This window comes from Ambystoma mexicanum, chromosome 11 (assembly GCF_040938575.1).
Source record: "Ambystoma mexicanum isolate Mex_15411 chromosome 11, UKY_AmexF1_1, whole genome shotgun sequence".
NCBI classification, from domain to species: Eukaryota; Metazoa; Chordata; class Amphibia; order Caudata; family Ambystomatidae; genus Ambystoma; species Ambystoma mexicanum.
The window spans coordinates 1,000,005,093-1,000,022,272 of NC_090934.1; the positions used below are offsets into that span (position 1 = coordinate 1,000,005,093).

A 17,180-nucleotide genomic window follows, 5' to 3' on the forward strand; every position below is an offset into this window, starting at 1 on the left:
TCCGTGAAAGTATCTGCACCGCTGGAACGAGGCAGAAAAGTACAGAACAGAGAAGGTAAACAATAGAGGAAACAAGAAAAATAGAATAGAACGGAGTAAAAACAGAGTCTCCCTTCCGCTCGAGCGGGTTCTGACAGCGGAGACCAAGGTGGGTTGCAGAGATAGACACGTACAAGGAATACGCGCGGTAAATAGAAAACGCGTAGTGAAAGCGAAAGTAGCTTGAAAAGATCCCGATCACCTTACCTGAAGACCTTAGGACACCACGACTGGCAAAGAACAGGAAAGGCTAGAGCAAAGCGATACGGGAAGAGGATAAAGGCAAGTCACTGTAAGAGAATGGCAGCGCAAGTAACAATTACGTTACAACGCGCCGTGCGCTAGTTTGATCAGCCAGTTATAGGTTCCGTCGGCCATCTTGGAATAAACTAGACCGTTGGGTTTGCTCCTGGAATCCATGTTAGTAGTACTTCCAACGGTAAACTAGCTTCCAGGGCTGGTGCATGACAACTACTCAGAACAGCAGAGGGCGGACGAAAGCCTGAGTATGGAACGGCTCCGGGGAAGCTATTTGTGTTCAGCTTGAAAACCAAAGGCCTCTCAATGTGGTTCTCCATTGAAAAGGTGCATAGGGTGCCAGGAAGAGCACCACCTGTCGAAGCTCCACTGTGGGCTATAGTGGCGAAGTTACTACATTTACGGGACTGGGGTGCAATCCTCCAAGACGCGAGACCATCTTCGGTCTATAATGTGGGCACAGTGCAAGGATTATGGACTTCCCGGATTTCATGCAGGAGGTGCAAAGGCAGTAAAAAGTCATACAATGCGGCGAGTAGGAGCCTGATGGAGTTCAGCTATAAATACATGATGTTTTACCCAGTTTAACTGAAGGTGCTGGCTGATGGATGTTATTTCTTTTTTCACAAGTCGAATGAGGTGTGGGACTGGTTGAACATTGTGACCTCGGATGGAACAGCAGCCAGATATGGGGGTGGCAACGTATCCAGGCTGGCCAGCGGAGCCACCCCTGACATTCTAGAAATGAAACAGCTGAGGCGTCGAATGAACTGATCTGTGAGGGCGAGGACAGCACGCTTGACCTGAGGGAGGGGTTGTAGCCTGGGTGGAACGCCCATGATAAGGAGAAAAATCCTGCTGGTCATACTGGCCCAGACAGACAGGACAGAGGACATGGGCTGATGATTGTTGGAAGGAGGTGGGCTAGTCAAAGCAGGTCTCAGTCAAGGATCTGGTGGGTGGAAAGGTATTGTGGCGTTTTGTGCTAATGAAGGGTGGACAACGGGTAGCGTTTTTGTGGGGTGTCTCTTGGGTGGTGGTGGGAGCAGCTCACCCTAAGTGTTCTACCTTCCACCCTTGCATTTGGCCTTGAATGGGTCTGGCCTGGGTACTGGGGTGGAACCACGGTTTGATGTCTGTTACGGAGGGGTGGCCATGGCAGCTGGAACAGGGGGTTGGGGTGTGTCTATAATTGGGAGCACGGTGGAAGGTCGGGAGGGGGTGTATTGCGCTTGATTGGGTTATAGGATAGCTTGTCATGTATATGGTAGTTTCGATCTTGTTCACATATGTCGGAGAAAGGGTACTAAGGGCATTGGGACTAATCAATGGCTGTGTTGAATGCACTTATATGGAATATACGGGTACTTAACAATGTGGTGTCGAGGAGCAAGGTTTGCTTGTACCTCGTCAGACATAAGGTAGATGTGCCAGTACTGCAGGAGACTCATCTTGATGCAGATGGGTCGAGGGCGTTCGGGGCAAAATGGAAGGGCAGAGTGATCATGAATACCTTTACTTCCTGTTACAGGGAGATCCTTATATGGGTTAAGGAGACTTCAGAGTTGAGAATCACACAGTCTATGGTGGATACAGAGGGGGGTATGTGGACATAGTGGGAGAAATGCTGGGGCGTTCCATATTTCTTCTTGGGATTTATGCCTTGATTTTGCCTCAGGCGGAGTTCTTTTAGGGTATGCAGGATATGAAAGTTGAGCACCGTGCTGCTTGGATTCTCTGGCTCAGAGATTTTAACTGGGTGCTGGACTGTGTCTTGGAGGTTGAGAGTGATACAGTGCAGCCCAGGTGAACGGCAACCAAAGTCTTGTCTCAGATTGTATCAGATTTGTGCCTATGGGATACATGGCGGGTGCGACAAGGCAGAGAACAAGATACTATTTCTCAGAGGTGCACGGGTACTACTCTTTCATAGACTACGCTTTTGTGGGGGAGGAGGAGTTTGATTTGGTATTGAACATGGAATTCCTGGATAGTTCCTTGTCGGACCATGCACCATTAATCTTGGGGCTGGTAAGAAAGAATATTAGGCTGCCCATTACCAGGTGGAAATTTGATAACAGAATGCTGTCGGATGGTGCTTTTAGGGCTTCTCTGGGTATCAGATTCAACTGTTTTAGGTGGATAATGGGGGTTCGGCATAGCACACATTCACTGAATGGGAGGCCCTGAAGTTGTTCATCAGGGGGATGTGCATCTAGGCGAAGGTTGGGGTGTGCAGAGCCCTGTTGGATTGAGTGCTGGGTCTGGAACGGAGGGTGGCCTCCCTGGAGCAAGAACATGTCAGAGGGGAGGTTTCGCCTGAAATGGTCGCTGACGCCAAGAGTGACCTGCAGGGGGCTAGGGAAAGATTGTATATTTATGTCTTTGTATGTTGCTAAGAAGCACTCTGAGGGTGATATGGCGGGCAAGCTTTTGGCCTTGGTTGGTAAGGAGGGAGGGCAGACAGCGCATCTGCAAAAGTATGAAGGATTGGAAAGGTGTGCTGGTTAAGGAGAGGAATGGTATTTATGCAGTGTTTAGGGTGTTTTATGCCTCTCTTTATGCCGAGAGAGAGGGGTTTGATGCAGAGAGTGCATCCCTGTGGTTGGAAGAGGCTGCTCTCAGTAAGTTTACGGAGGAGCAGAGGGAGCATTTGGGGAATGTCGTGGACGTTCATGAGGTCGGCCGGGCTGTTTGAGGATTACGCTCAGATAAAACTCCAGAGATTGATGCGATTACAGTGAGGTATAAAGTATTAAGGTAGTTGTTGGTACTGTGAGGGCCAGTAATGCAAGGCGGACAACCGCTTGTAGTTTTCTCAAATTAAGACATTTTACGAAAGTAAACATTTGCAAACAAAGCCTTGCTTGCCCTACTCTACCGGGGAAGTCCCTACCTAGTCTACAGGCTAAGGGAACAATCTCTAGCATGGGTAAACTGGCACTCACTCTAAACAACTATCATTCAAAGAAAGTAATAAAGCAAGATAATAAACAATAATTGAACAATATTTGCATGACCTTCACCTGTCCCGGGTATAATCCTTTCCCCAGGTTCTTAAATACAGTTTTAAAACGTTCAAAGGAAAAGAAAAGTCTTGAACCAGTTTTTATCAGTTCCAAGTAAAAGTATATCAAACAAACCTCCACTGCTTACAATTCTCTGGTTTGGTTGAAAATATCACCTTCCAATTGCAGCAAAGAAAATAGCACAAATGGTAATCCTGGTTTCTTCTTTCTGAAATTATTTACCACAGTTCAAAAGAATAGGTATACGACTTAAGACTTCTGCAGTACATTTGGTATAATTGTCAGGACGCTTCTCTTTGGGCTGCTGCCTCGTTTTAACAACCACACTTCTACTGTTACTACTATGAAAACAGTTACTGTTGTTTCACAGTATACCACTACTTCGAAACCACTCCGATCTGACATCCACTGACTACTTTGCACACCACCACAGTTCAAATTCTTCTACCACTGCTTTGTAGTTCAGAATTATCAGACACAGTTGACCTCTTCAGGTAGGCAATGCACTCTTCCCTTTAATGACTTTCTAAAAGGGGGCAGCCTCTTTGCCTCTTCTGTCTGTCTAACTGACACAAGAATAACCTGTCTCTGCCCACAAGACTTACTTCCCTTCAGCAGTCTTTTAGCATTAGAGGTTATTTTCTGCAATGTCTTTAAAAGTACCCGGCTGCCCTTCACCAGCTTTCTCACGCCTCTTCTGCCCAAGTTATTACACAGAAACTGTAGTGCCACTCTTCCAGCTCCAGGTAACAATGCAACTCTTGTATTAGAGGACACTGGATTATGAACAACTTCACAGATTAGGTGGATGGGTTTAAACACAGCTTGTTTCACTATGAAAAGTGTTTGCCTCTTGGCTTGGGTAATACATGTTCTCCTCTTCAGTATAGTAACTTATTGAAATGAATAAGTTACTTACCAACTGGTAACGTTCTTTCGATTGGATGTTCCTCCAACTTATTCCTCATCTTTGATGTATTCGATCCAGCTTCAGCTGCTTTGGAAAAAATTTCGGCAGAGGGTGCCGTGTGTCAATGTCGTCGAGTCGATGGTCCCTCTAAGGCCTCCGTCGAGGGTGACATCATCGGGTGTATAAGTAGCACGCGCGGGTCCCGTTGGCCTCAGTTCTGTTTTTTCCCCCTTTCATTATCGATTTTCCACTGTGCAGACTGTGCCGGTAGACAGGTATTTTGCCTTGCAAGAGTTGGAGGGCCAACAGCCTGGGAAAAATCTACAGAGGGGTAGGTTGGGAGGGCGATGAGGAATACGTTTGAGGAACATCCAATCGAAAGAACTTTACGAGTTGGTAAGTAACTTGTTCTTCGAGTGGATTGTGTTCTCCAACGTATTCCTCATCGTTGATAGACTCCCAAAGCAGTAAGGATAAATCTTATGGAGGAGGGATTAGATTTTTTTTGTTTTACATTTTTTTTAAATATCTTCAGATGGCTGAGTATAGGACTGCTGTACCAAAATTTTGCTCCTTAGATTGGGAAGCATCTACGTTGTAGAATTTTGAAAAAGTATGCAGCAATGACCAAGTTGCTGCTTCACAAATGGACCTTATAGGAACACCTCTTTGCAGGGCTGTAGACGAAGCGATGCCCCTGGTGGAATGAGCCCTTAAACCTTCTGGTGGGTCTTTTCCCGCCAGTCTGTAGCATTCCGAAATGCAAAGCACAATCCAGCGTGATATTGTCTGTTTTGTTACTGATTGACACAATCTTTTTCCTGTGTAGCCAATAAAAAGTTGGTTGTCCAATCTAAGCCTAGAAAGCCTAGAGATATAAAAGCTTAAAGCTCTTTTTGGATCCAACCTGTGCAATCTTTCCTCCTCCTTACTAGGATGGGGTGGAGGATAGAATGCATGTAACACAATTTTTTGATTTAAGTGAAACTTAGATACCACTTTTGGTAAAAATGAGGGTTTAACCTTCAACACAACTCTGTCCTTATGGAAAACAGTATAGAGAGGCCGAGAAGACAGTGCCTGCAATTCGCTCACTCTTCTTGCAGATGTTAAAGCAACTAGGAAAGCAGTTTTCCATGTCAGGAATCTTAATGGACATGTGTGCAAAGGCTCAAAAGGAGCACACATTAAGCATTTTAGGACCAAATTAGATCCCAAATCAGTACTTGAAATGGGTGAAGAGGAAACACATTAGTGAGTCCTTTGAAGAATTGTACTATCAAAGGAATTTTGAAATAGGAGCATTCTTCCGACGAGCGCTTGAAGATGGAAAGCGCCGCAAGATAACCTTTAATGGTTCCAACATTTAGACCTCTATGTGCTAGGGTCAGAAGAAAAGATAGTACTTCCGGAATAGAACATAGAAAAGGATTGACATTCTTTTCTCTGCACCAGTTGCAAAACTTTTTCCAACAGCAACGGTGTAGAGACTTTGTTGCTGGTCTTCTTGCCGAAAGCAACACCTCCATAAAGTCATCTGGAAGGTTCCAATCCTTGTATGTCAGCCTTTCAGATACCAAGCATGAAGGTTGAGCATTTTGAGCTCTGGATGGAGAACCTGACCCCCCATTTGAGAGAGAAGGTTCTCGATCTGAGGAAGACATACTGGAGGACAGATGGACATGTCTAGAAGGTCCAGGTACCACGTTCTCCTGGCCCAATCCAGGGCAATTAGGATCATGCGGCTCCCGAAACGTCTGAGTCTCCTGATGACCTAAGGAATGACGGGAATCAGAGGGAACGCATACAATAGTGGGAAATTCCACTCCACCACAAATGCGTCCCCCAGGGCTCCTCTTGGGAGAAATTCCCTTGAGCAATACCTTTCGCACTTTCGGTTGATACCTGTCGCAAATAGGTCTTCCTGAGGGGTTCCCCAAAGGGCGAAGATCTCTAGAATGACTTCCTGAGCCAGTTCCCATTCGTGGGACACTGTGCTCTGCCTGCTCAGAGCATCTGCCATCATATTCTCTTCCCCGGCTGGGTGAACTGCCGTTAAAGAGATTCCTTCTTGAATTGCCCAATACCAGAGTTGCATTGCCTCTCTGCACAGAGGTAGTGACCATACACCTCCTCTTTTGTTTAGATAATGCATGGCCACTGTGTTGTCCGTCATTATCAGGACATTCTTCCCTCTGGCAGATGGCAGGAAAGCCTTCAGCGCTGGTCTGATTGCTCTCAGCTCCAGAAGGTTGATGTGTAGTTTGGACTACGACGGAGACCAATGACCGCTGATTGTCAGATCGTTGGCATGAGCTCCCCACCCCTTTAGTGAGACGTCCGTCACTACTGTAATCTCCGGCCATGGCTGCCAAAAGGGTTCTCCTTTCAGAATATTCTCTGAACAAGTGTCACGAATGGCACTCTGGAAAGAGTGACACAGGACACCCAGGAAGGGTTTGGGTGGTTGTGCCGAAGTAAGGTGGACAGATAAGTACATACACAGCTGAAAGTAAAGAGAACGAAGAGTAGGCAAGTGTAGCAAGGAAATAAGGTACAACAGAATGGATTCCCTCTTGGGGTGTATGCAGATATAGGAAAAGAGTATTCCACGGACCTTAGGAAAAACTCTAGCCTTCTGCACAGTTTGCTATAACAGAGGCCCACGCTGTTTGCTCATGGCTTGGAACAACAGCTATGGGTGTCTGTAACGCAGAAACGAGACAAGGGAAGGGGCAGAGGTTGCCTGACGGAAACCAACAGACAAGCTCTGTACAAAGGGGTCTACAAACAGTACAAGAGAAGACACTAACAGACAAATCCAGGAAAAAGGAAGTCGATAAGCAAACTAGCAGAAGGAAAGGGAAAGCAAGGGAGCAGCAGTCAGGAAACAGAGGGACTGCAATAAAATAATGTAGGAGAACTGTTGTGGATAGCAGAGGACGGTAGGGTACAAGGTTGAGAGCAGGAAAGCAATGAGCAAGCCCAAAGTAGCAGGGCTGGTGGGAAGGGAGCCCAGAGAAAAGGGCTTAGGGCAGCTGAGTGAAGCAGGCTGCACGGCAAGGAGCCCAGAAGGGCCGGGCAGCAAGGAGTGAGCCCAGGGGAGCAGGGCTGCTGAATGTAGAAGACTGCAGAGTACTGTAGAGGGCTGCTAGGCTGAGAACCCAGCGGACAAAGGCTGTAGGTAGCAAGCAGCGGAGCGTGATCGGCTGCAAGATAGGAAGCCCCGAGTACAAGGGCTGTTGGCAGCGGAGAGAAGCAGGCTGCGCGGCAAGGAGCCAGAAGGACCGGGCAGCAAGGAGTAAGCCCAGAGGAGCAGGGCCGCTGACTGTAGAAGGCTGCAAAGGACTGTAGAGGGCTGCTAGGCTGGAAACCCAGCGGACGAAGGCTGTAGATTGAAGGCAGCGGAGCGTGATCGGCTGCAAGGCAGGAGCCTGGAAGACAAAGGCGGAAGGTAGCAGCGGAGCGTGATCGGCTGCAAGGCAGATGCCCCGAAGGGCAAAGGCGGAGGCTGAGAAGCAGCAGAGCGTGATCGGCTGCAAGGCAGGAGCCCAGAAGGGCAAAGGCGGAGGCTGGAAAGCAGCAGAGCGTGATCGGCTGCAAGGCAGGAGCCCAGAAGGACAAAGGCAGAGGCTGGAAAGCAGCAGAGCGTGATCGGCTGCAAAGCAGAGAGCCTGGCAGGGCACTGGATCCAAAGCAGGAGTAACGAGGAACCGCATACAAAGATCCGTAGCTCGAAGCAAAAAGGTGCTGGAAGGACTCTTAATGCAAGAGACTGAGCTCCTACAGGCAGCAGCTTTTATACCTCCTGCCCAGCACAGAGGCAGGCTAATTGGTCGCACCTGGATCAGCACACCTGCATACAATCTGCCTCCTCCCTCTCTGTTCGTGAGCTGGTGGAAGCAGAGCTGATCCCTGGGCTTCTGGGGATTGTAGTTCCGATGATGACAAATAGGAATAGCCAGGAATAGATAGTTATAGCCAAGTGTATTGTGGTAAGTGTAGTTTGTTGGGAAAAATAGAAAAGCACCAAAGTCTCGCAAATGGAAAATAAGGTCCAAGAAGTGAATAGCGGTTGATCCAAGAGTTTTCCGCAGATAAATGAATAACCATTAGTCCATATTGATCGCCAATGTATGCGCCCATGGCGCAGGCATGACAACAAGTCCACCATAGAAGATCCTGACAAACCTTATTCGGAATCTGGAGAAGATCCGTCATTCGACCTGAGAACTAGGACCATTGAGTCTTTAGAGCCCATTGAAGGGATCTCATTCTCAGGTGTGCCTATGGCACCAGAAAGATGCAGGATGCTATGAGGCCGAGCAACCTTAAGAAGTCGTAAGCCTGAAGATTTTGGGCGTTTTGGAATTAGGAAACCATCTGAAGAATGTCTTGAGCCCTCGACCTGGGAGGCGAGCTCTTTCCCAGGGATGTGTCTAACACAGCTCATATATATTGGAGCCGTTGAGAAGGTGTCATTCGTGACTTCTTGAAATTGAGGGAGAAGCCCAGACTGTGGAGGAAATGGTAGGTGACTTTCAGGTGATCCAGTGCCTGTTCGGCAGATCGTGCTCTGATCAACCAATCGTCCAGATAGGGGTAGACATGAATTCCCCTCTCCTGAGGTGTGCTGCCACTACTACCATCAATTTGGTGAAGACCCTCGGGCGGAGGTCAATCCGAATGGAAGGACTCGAAACTGATAATGTGAGTCACCAACCACGAACCTCAGGTATTTTCTGTGTTTGAGATGAATCGGCACATGAAAATAAGCATCCTGGAGGTCCAATGACACCAACCATTCCTGAAGTTGAAGGGCCTGAAGGATCTGAGAAAGAGTGACCATCTTAAACTTGTCCTTCCTGAGGAACTTGTTCAAGTTTCTTAAGTCCAGGATCGGTCTCAGTCCTCCGTCCTTTTTGGGGATCACAAAATATGGGGAGTACCATCCCATGTTCCTCTCCGCTGCAGGTACCGGTTCTATAGCACCTTTCTCCAGCAGGGTTAGAACATCCTGCTGTAGGAGCGGGTCCGAAAACTTCAAAGGGTGTCTCCCTGGTGGATTGCTTTGAGGTTGCGTTAGAAAAGGAAGGCAGTAACTTTGTGCTATTATTTCTAGAGCCCAAACATCTGAAGTAATGGCTCGCCATTCTTGCAGATGCTGTGACAGCCTGCCTCCTACAGGTGTTTTGTGATGCAAGTCCTCAAAGTGGTTTTGTGGCGGTTGCTGCAGCCGCTGATGGCAAAGAGGTTGTAGCTGGAGCTGGCTTTGCACGTTTTGCTTGTCCACCACGAGTGGCCTTTCTTTGGCCCCTTTGACTGGCCATTCCTCTTGTTCTTCCATATGAGGAGTAGTAACGATAGGATCGTCCCCTCCAAGATTGATTTGTCGCACGAAAGGGCTGAGGTTGCCTGATAGCAGCTCCCAACGACTTGGCAGCTGCCTTTGAGGTCTGCAACCTCTGAAGGCTCTCGTCAGCTTTGCTGCCAAAAAGGTGAGACCCGTCAAAGGACATGTTCAGAAGACGGTTCTGTACGTCTGGTGCAAAACCCGACTTCAGTAACCATGCAAATCTACGCATTACTGTGCTAGTGGCCATGGACCTGCTCACACTATCAACAGTGTCCAAACCAGATTCAAGGGATTCCTGCATAGCTTCCTTTCCATCTCCAACAATGGATAGGAATCCTTCCCTTTCTTCCCCTTCTGGTATGTGCTCCCCCGCCATTGCAATGCACTCCCAAAGAGTGTACGAAAGCTTTGCCAAGGCACAAGTGGAGTTGGCTGATTTTAATGCCATGCTCCCAGCTGAAAATACCTTCCGTGCCCAGCCATCCACACGCTTATCGTCCCTGTCTGGAGGGATAGACGGGTACGCAAGTTTGTTAGAAGCTGTGGCTGCCTGTATGACCAAACTTTCAGGAGTGGGATGTTTAGACAGATAGCCGGGGTCGCTACTGGCAGGGTGGTATTTTGAAGTAAGGGATTTATTCACTGGAGGAATAGAATCCGGTGTCTGCCAATTTTTGCCCACCCTATTTTGTAAGGCCACATGGAAAGGTAGAATTGGGTCTTCAGTAGGACCATGGTCCAGTATGTCTGTAAGATCATCTTGGACAAATTGGGCTGTAGGCTTGGCCCATCCCAAATAATCTACTACCTTAGTCATTAACTGACGGTATGATGGATTGGCATGTTCACCTGGCTCTGGTCTACCAAATTCATTTTCTGGGGACGTATCAATACCACTTGCAATGTGCAATGATTCAACCAAATCCTTCATCCTCCTTTCCTCTGAAATCAGGCATTCAGGAACATTTGGAGTACCAAATTCAAGCCCAAAAGCTACATTTTGCCTCATCAGATCTTTCTTGTTCCTCAAAAATTGGGGTCAGGGATTTGAAAAACTCCTTCCTAGGCAGAGGCTTGAAATCCTTCTCTGGAAGAGGTATAGGAGGAGTGCTAATGAGTCCTGAATGCAACCCAGGTGTTTTAGCCTTTTCTTTCTCTCTTCCTAGCTGATCTTGTCGAGCTGGAAGTTTCGGCGTCGAGGGCTTCGGCGTCAATGTCGACAAAGGCGTCGATAACGTCGACGTAGTACCCGACTTCGATGGCATCGGCTTCGAGGCCGTCGAGGCACTCTTCGAAGACTTGCCCTTCGAGGTATGTTCGGTCTCAGATGGCGTCGGTGACCTCGAGCGGTCGACTCGACTCGAGTGATCTTTTTCGCTCGACATCCTAGAAGGTTCTTTATCCTTCCTCCTTCTATCACCCGGGCTCGACGGCGCACGAGTGTCGGAGCGATAACGCTCCCGGCCGGCTTCAGAGGAAGGCGCGGACCGAGGCTTCGCTTTCTCAAACACCTCCATCATTTTTACTCTAAATGCTTCCCATTCTTCGGATGATTAATGTTTTGTGGGACATTTCATCCTTTTTGGGGATTCGTCCGAAGACGAAGTGGAGGGGGATCTGTGGTGTAGCTTCTTCGATTTTTTCGTCAAAGACGAGCGATGGGAATCGCTTCGGGACCTGGACTGATGCCTTTCGCGTCAAGGAGATTTCTCCTCACGGGACTTCGACTCGACGCTAGAAGCTTTTTGGTCGGATTTACGACCTACCTGCAGTTTTCCCCTCCTCTCTCGCAAGGCTTTCCCCGTCATCGCTTCACACTTCATACAGGCCTCCATGTCGGGGCTTCTCCAAGGCACCATAAGCACTCTCTGTGCGGATCGGTAATCGACATTTTTGAGCCGCACGATTTGCATTTTTTGAAACCCGATTTCGGGGTCGTGGTCGGCGTCGATGACGAAGATATATTTTGTTATTTATTCTTTCTTCACAGAACTCGAGGCACGCCGAATCTCCAAAGCAACGTACACTGTGGAAAAACAGAACTGTGGCCAACGGGCGCCACGCGTGCTACTTATCCACCCGATGACGTCACCCTCGACAGAGGCCTTCGAGGGACCATCGACTCGACGACATTGCGCACGGCGCCCTCTGTCGACATTTTTTTCCGAAGCAGCTGAAGCTGGATGGAATACATCAAAGATGAGGAATACGTTGGAGGACGCAATCCACTCGAAATATATATATTGTGTTTTAATTGTTTATTGGCTGAACGACAGTTCAACCTTAACAATAAAATCATACACAACAAGACACATTATTAAAAGAGAAAAAATATAAGAGGCAAAAGAAAAACGAGAAAAAAAAGAAAAAAAACATTTCGATACCCACATTAAACCCACATTAAAAGATAAAAAACGAATACAAAATGATCTCTATTTCATTAAAAAACATAATTCGGCACATGTGACCATTCTTTAAGGTAGATTTTTAAACTTAAAGTATTGATTGGAATTGTGTTCCTGTGTAATATCAGAGGCAACTTCTAACTTCCTTCGGGAAACACAATTGGTCACACGCGACCATCCTTTGGTGCAGTTTCACTTGTAACCCGTGTAAATGTTAATGTCAGGTTTTCCGAATAGCTTCAGCAAGCGTTCCTTCTAGAATTAAGAATATGCGACCACTCCAGTAATACAGAAGAGTTAACAATAGATACAATGAATTTCTCTCGCTCGCAAACACTTCAGCTTTCAGAATAAACATGTGTTACATTTCCATTGTTGATTATGATATAGCATTTATAACGCGCCTGTAAACAAGTGTTTCTAGGCAGGGAATCTTCAGTTTAGTAATAACGAATAACTTCTACTCGCTTTTAACTCTACTCAAGCAACTTTGGAGCTGGTTACAGTTACCGGCAAGACTTGTTGAGTGAATCTGAATTCTGTGCTTCACTCACCGGCTTCAGGGATACTGCGGTTGCGGGTTACTCTGCTTCTCCGACTTCATCGACCTCTGCTACTAGTTCCGGCTCACTTGGGACCCACATTTTTCTCCTGCATGGGTGTCTTTTGTCCAGCCACCTTAATTGGCAGTCTCTTTCACCCCCTAAAGCCTCAGCTTGCCTTCTGCTTCTGACCTTGGGTTGCTGCACGGTCACGGCTCTGCAGTCAAAGCGACTCGGCACACATGGGCAAAACTTCACTTCTAGCACGTCTTCCTCTGCGCCGCTTCTGCAATACAGGTTTTGAGAACACAGGTCCCTCTCAGAACTTGCTAGTGAAATCTGCTGTCTCCACGTTCCGGCGTCCTTTCTGTGCTCACACTTACTTGTGAATTGCCCGCCTTGCGCTTCTCCTCTGCAGACATGCAGTTTGTTTCATCAAAGTTAGGTTTTTTGACTTCTTGATTACTTATAAAGGTAGATTTAATTCCCTTCATAATTTTAACAGAGGGGTTGTGGGTTTTTACTTATATAGAGGAAGATGATTTAGAGAAGACAACGTTTCCATAATCCTTTGCAGTGCATACTTTGAGGAGGGCATTTATCATTAAGTTCATTAAGTACAAAAAAGTGTTTTTTCTTTTGGTATATTGTGCTTGAATATCATCTTAGGTTTCACAACCTTAGATTTAATAAAAGGTTGAGAGACAATGAAATGACAAGAAGACATAACCTCTTTCGGCACAGTGGTAAGAATGTCCCTGTCAGAGGAAGAATACTTTGTCTCATCCCACAGAATCTCCTCACTACCCTGGGCCCTGGCTCCACCCAGGTGATCCTCCCACAGTACACCACCCCCAGGGTTGGGATCAGGAAGCAAAAGGCTGTCCCCAGGTCACCTGGGAGGAGACTTTAGGCAGGGTTTCAGAGAGATCGGCAGGATTATTCACTGTACCTAAGCTCCTCGAGGTTTTCCTAGAGGCTAGGGAGCACGGGGGGCTCCCTGGTTCTATGTTGGAGGCGCTAGTGATACTCCTACCGAAGGATGGCAGGGATGAGAGGGTTTGGGCTTCTTAACGTCCTCTATCCATGATCAATGTAGACGTTTAAATTCTGTTTAAGCTCTTGGTGAGTACCCGACACTGGTTATGTAGGGATTGGTGCATATGGACCATGTAGGTCTACCTCGCAAAATCTTATACAGTTGTTCTCGATCCTAGATAAATATAGATTTTCCTCTGAGAAGTTGGCTGTGGTTAGCTTGGATTCTTATAAAGTCTTTGCCTTGGTTAACTGCACCGAGTAAGATGGGACTGGAGGTCCAATTTATGGACTGGGTGAGGCTCCTGTTTGGGGGCTCGACCACCAGGGTGCAGGTCAATGGGTGGTCTACAGTCTGTGGCAGGTGCAGCGAGGTACGCAACAGGGGTATCCACTGCCTTTGCTGGTTTTTGCACTGGTCATTGAGCCACTAGCATGGATCTTTAGAAAGAGGCACGAAACGGTGGGTTTGCGAATGGGTGGGGGTGATGCACTGCATCTCCTTATATGCCGATGATGTGCTTTTATATGTTCGCGATCCGGTAGCGCACTTACACCACAGTAGGAGAGTTTGGGAGACTCTCAGGTCTGGTCATCAATAATTGCAAACCTTGCCTGAGGAGGTGGGGGACAAGCTGATGTATCATAGGATGGAGATTCCTGTAGGGCGATTTCGACATTTTTGTATTATGGTAAGTGCCAATTGGAATTGGGTATATCAGAGGAATGTGGAACATATGGTGGCAGCCTTTGACAAGCTTGCTGAATTCTGGGTATGATTCCCTATCTACTCAGAGGTCTAAGGTGTGTGATAGGGTGAACTTGCACGCCCTCTCTATTACAAAACAGCAAATGTGTATAGGTCGGCAGTATCAGCCCAACACCTCCACTGGGGGTGTAAGCCTATGGGGCATCACCCTTTGGTATGTCCATTGATGAAAGGCATTTGTATTTTTAAGCCCCCTCGAGCATGATTTTCCTTTTTGTGGGATGTCAACTTGGTTTTGTCACTGTTTTTCGGGCTAGGGGCCCAATGAGGATCTACCATTACAGCCTCTTAAAGCCAAGTTGGTTACTCTCTTATGTCTGAATCTGTCAGGAGGGACTCAGATGTCCTGGCCCTGGAACTTGCTCTTTCACTCCTTCCCAGTATGCTTCTCCATATCTCTGCATACCAAGACAGGTTGCAGGCCATTAACCTATCCCACTTTTCAGAACTATCCTCATCTGCATGGTGAAATCTCAAGAAATGTATTTCTAGTACTCAGATAAGTACTCAGAATATCCAGTTCTGCCTTATTTCTTATTTGTAAACCCTATAAACCGACTTCAGCCCCCAACTAGGTGGGCAATGACACAAGGTTTAGACATTTCCTCACTTGGGGCTCATTCTGCTAGCAGGGCCATGTCATGTATGTCCTTTTGGGCTGGGACTAAGATTGGGGATATGTTGAAGGCTGCAGATTGGTTTAATGAATCTGTGCTTGGCACTTTTATTGTAAACCTATTGAGCATGCGTCGTCTACTATCTGAACTTGCATAATAGGAAGCCTTTGGTCCCTACCATAAATTTTGCTAGCATACAATATTAAAGTCAAGATTTTATTAAGGGAATGGAGGTATTACCCCACCCGAGGGATCACATGAAGAACCCGAACCCCCATTATGTTGTTGTGTCTTTCTTCCTGCATGTTCGGAGATTGGCACTGGTGTGTTTCCATTCCAAGTGTTCAAGAGGCTCGGAAATGGTTCAGAGAGGAAGCAGCTTTCCGAAAAGAGGATGACCAAAAGGGGAGGAGACATAGTCATGGCAGAATATCAGGGTGGAAGGCATAAGGAACCAACAACACAGAATTATGGCACTTGTCGTAATTTGAAAAAGTTGTCTAAAAGAGATAAAACGATTGCTGTGGTCAGTAAAAAGAGTTTAAGATACATAATACTCGCATGTGTGCAATTAGACTAACGTTGTATACTATGAAAATCGCCATTTTGTAGTTTTTGAAAAAATTTGAACATTAAGCTTAGTCACTTCTAGACTCAAAATAATTTGATCAAGGCCACATACTTTTAGTTATGTGGTGCATCTAGAACTTGTGCCCATTCTGCAATTTAGGTCGTTGTTCGACCACATATATTTTCAGCACTGGTTGTTATAGAAGAAGGTTAAGCAAAACTATCATGATTGTAGCTTTACCTATTCTGAGTTGAAATATAGAAATAACAGAATGAAAAAAAACTTGCCTGTTTAACTGTCTTTAGAAAAGATTTAAACTGGAACTATGTGGGGACTTTCGGGTGGAAAAGTCCTTGTAAACTCTTATAACTCAAACATTAGATATAGGGTGACTTGCTGCAAATTACAACTGACAGAGCTGCCCCAAAAGTGTGGAGAGATGTGTTAAGGCATTTGCAGGGCCCTAATACACCGGTTGGGAGAAGTGGTACTTGGGACACTATATTTTCCTAATTATGGTTGCTGAGGTGAATGCAGGGGTCGACCGGCAGTCTGTGATGCTGAGAGACCCCCTGGAGAGCGAGCACCTGGGCAGCCACTCAGGCAACAAGTGCCGCTGCCCGAACTGCTTCACTTAAAGGATAAAACATTAATTCCTTGCCAGGATGTTTTAACTCTTTTTCCGACACCTTTTAGATAAAGGTAAACATTGCATTAAATCCCATGTGAATTTTCAACTCCTAATCATGTCGTATTCCACGCATGGTCGTGCAGGCAGTAACAGGGGCTACAGGTTTATGTGAAGGGACTCCTGTTTTTTTTCCCTGGCCCGGGTGAGCACAATATTAACAATACTCCGACCAGGAAAGGATCACACGGACACCACCCACTGTCCCAAACCAGCTGCTCTGGTAAGCTGTTGAGCAACCTGCAAATAAAATGCTTATTAATTCAGGAGATGGACCATAATACTGAGTGCCAGATCTTAAATAATGCACAGTGCACCAGAGAAGAGTTTTGGTGCCCCGAGAGGCTTTTATATAAAATGAGTCAACTTATTAAACAGGCAAACGCATCCCCTTTCTCCATATCAATCCCCTTGCCCCAATTTATATTTTCATTCCATGTTTGATAATGCATTAATCCGAGTAATAGCTACTCCTTGCGGAAACCCTTCAAGGAATGAACTTTGAACCAGTTCCTAGGCACCATCCTTTCTTCACCGACCTCCCACTTCACAACAACCCACCTGCTTGATACCACCTTGAACATTACATGGGCAGCTGTAAACTGCCCCCATTAATCAAGAATCAAGTCCACAACAGTCATTGAATTAAAACTAGTCTAAACGGTACTTTTGTTCATCTGTGGCATGCTTACTGTGGTGCATCACTGGATACAAGAGAAGGGGTCCTGCCGGTAAACATACTATTCCTTTGCAAATTGTTCAAATGCAAATCTACTTCCATGTATAGCAAACTGGAAGCATATTATTTACTGTCATGTAATAAATAGCTGTGTACAAAAAATGCAGGTAGGCACTCAATATAGTTAGTGAAAGTCAGTTGTTTACTGATTGCTGACACCTTTTTTTAAAACAAATACATAAGTTAAAAAATATATACACTGTGAACAACGTAAGCAAA

At 46.4% G+C, this 17,180-nt stretch overlaps 1 protein-coding gene across 1 annotated transcript in view; it reads right to left on the bottom strand.

The window, feature by feature from the left end:
- Nucleotides 1-17,180, bottom strand: part of FRMD5 (FERM domain containing 5) — a 914,572-nt gene that overhangs the window by 650,589 nt on the left and 246,803 nt on the right. The gene's annotated exons all lie outside the window — the stretch shown is intronic.